At 45.4% G+C, this 2549-nt stretch overlaps 1 long non-coding RNA gene across 1 annotated transcript; it reads left to right on the top strand.

Annotated features, from left to right (window-relative positions):
- Positions 1–426: 426 nt before the first annotated feature.
- LOC122012548 lies at positions 427–1013 on the top strand. The gene is made up of 2 exons (XR_006120265.1): positions 427–712; positions 788–1013. It is a non-coding gene; the product is annotated as an uncharacterized LOC122012548 (long non-coding RNA).
- The last annotated feature ends 1536 nt before the right edge of the window (positions 1014–2549 follow it).

Raw genomic sequence — 2549 nt, 5'->3', positions numbered from 1 at the left:
TAAGATTTGGGTTCCGGGAAAGCCTGTTTTGGCTACCCATTTAAGTGAGGAAAAGTTTACTTTTTCCTTTATTTTTCTTTTCTTTTATTTCTTTTCTTTATTTCTCTTTTCCTCCGTTCCTCTTCTTCGCCGAACCCACACGCGCCGATTCTCCTTGCCCTAACCACACTCGACGGTTCCATCTTCCTCCGAGCGTTTAAGATGTGATCAAGGGAGAAGCCGAGCACTCCTCTTTGTTTCTTTCTTCTTCTTTGCCTTCCGACGCCGATTTCCTTGGCCACAGGAGCTTTGAGCGTCGGCCACAGGTTTGCCGAACCATTGCCGGTCTTCCTCTCTGGATCACGGCCAACAGGGGCTCGCCGGAAATCTGATCTCTGCCCACTGACGCCGGCCATCTTCCTCTTCATCTTTTCTCCCGAGCCGCACCACCGCCGCCGCCTGTTCTCAGCAAAGCAGCGCCACAGTCGACGCCTACGGACTAGGGCAACGCTGTGCCCTAGATTTGCAGCGCCGCCGTCCCATTCTGCCCTAGCCATCACTGACACTGCCCTCCTGCAGTGTCTTTCGCTCGCCGCTGCCCTTGTGATCTAGCGTCGGTCGGCTAGCCGTGAGTGCCAGCAAAACACCTTGTTATCGGCTTGAGTTTCTGGCATTAGGGCTTCCAGTGGCAGCTTTGTCCGGTTTTTGGTCATTTCAGGCAGTAAAGGAAGAGGTAAAGTGCTCAAGTTATTTTGGAAATTTGGTTGTGGTTTGGAAGTTGATTTCTTGGTCTTTTTGATCCGAACAGTGAGGAGTTTCGGCAGCCAACAGCCCTTAACGGCAGCCCTCATTCCAGCATCTTCTTGTTCTTGAATAAGCTGTGGAACTTGAGGTAAGGTTTGGGGTTGTGGTCTTTGTTGTAGATGATTTCTAGTAGTGTTAGCAAAAGTTGTTAACTTAAGTTTAGAAATAAATCTAAAGGTGTAATTAGGGTTAATGAAGCTAACCCTAGTTGGACGATGGATTAGAATTTAGTTTGGCTAATGGTTGTATGATAGAAATGAGCTAAACTAGATATTATGTTTGATACCATAGGACTTTGACGCGAGACGAGCATCTCGATGTCGGATTTGGACATTCCTATTGGAGGCGGGTACTTTTGACTATTTGTCTTTGATATGCTTAGTAATGAAGATAATATGTTGCATTAATTGTGTTTCATACTTGTTTCGGTTAATCACTGCCCAATACATGCTACTCGTTGATTGATTGTTTGTTTACATCTTGTATGGATATGTACCTGATTCCACATGCTCATGGGTAGTGATATAACCATATTTTACCATGTCAGGACCTAGGTTTGATACCTTATATGATCAGATACCTTGATATGATTCATTCGCTTTGGTGCACATTATGATATGTCCAGAGATTGGTTTAGTATATTACCATGTTTAGTGACATGCACCATTCGCATGATTGCATGCTGAGTGATTGATTGCTCCTTTATTGTCGAGCACTTTGCCAGTTTCATCACTGTTCGGTGCTCCGTTGTGACGCTCATGGGTAGCGGGACACAGCGTGGTAGCACGTCAGTTTGGCTCTTCCGGTGCTCCGTTGGTCCGCTCATGGGTAGTGTGACGCAGCGTGTAGCACGTTAGAGATCCCTCCCCGTCACAGCGTACCGGGAGTTGAGAGCATTGCGCTCCCCCATTTATGATTTGGGGTAGGAGTACGTATGTACTCCGACAGCATCCCGTCCACTCGATCACTCATCAGGAGTAGTGTTGCAGAGTGCACGGTTGTCACAGCCCTACCCACTCGGTCCCACTGTTGTTGTGAGTCGGCTGACTGGCGTCAGGGGTGACCATGACATTGGCATCATATGCATGATGCATTTACTGTTTGTGTTTGTGTTTGTTGCACTTATATGCTGCACATTGCTTGGATACCTTGATTGACATGCATACAGGTCTTCTATACCTTTCGGACTGTTTGTCCTTTTACCGGGTCCTGGTTAGTACAGATTCTCTCCTGTCTTCTTCGGTTTGTAGTTACCTTTATCTTTATCAGGAGACTGTACGCATGATTAGTGCTAGGTGTTATTTCTTTACTTTGCATATCAATTGTACCTGCTGAGTGTTGGACTCACCCCGCCTCCATTGTTGATATTTTCAGGTTGATGCTGTCAGGAGAGAGTTCCAGTTGCTGGTCCCTGCAGACCTCGAGGATGTGATTGGTTTTTCGTTTGGTTTCCTTTTCTGTTCTAGACTATTTGAACTTGTTATGTTCTGGATTTATTTACTTATGGACATGGTATAGATTTTATTGTATCGATGGATTTGGATTTGGTTTTTATTCTACTACATGCCTGCCTGGATGGCAGAAGAGGTGAGTTCGTCAGTTTTGAGCTTTACGAGTGTAGTTGAGTAGGGTGGTTTTTGAGTCAGAGTATTATTACTGCGTGGTTGTGTTAGCCAGAGGCTGAATATATATATATAAACTGCGTGGTGATTGATTTTTTATTATTGTTATGATTCCAGCCGCCTGTGGCTGAGTATTTAGTGCTT

The sequence above is a fragment of the Zingiber officinale genome, chromosome 1A, assembly GCF_018446385.1.
Source record: "Zingiber officinale cultivar Zhangliang chromosome 1A, Zo_v1.1, whole genome shotgun sequence".
NCBI lineage: Eukaryota > Viridiplantae > Streptophyta > Magnoliopsida > Zingiberales > Zingiberaceae > Zingiber > Zingiber officinale.
Note: the sequence above shows the minus strand (reverse complement) of the source record. Positions and strands in the feature narration are given on the sequence as shown.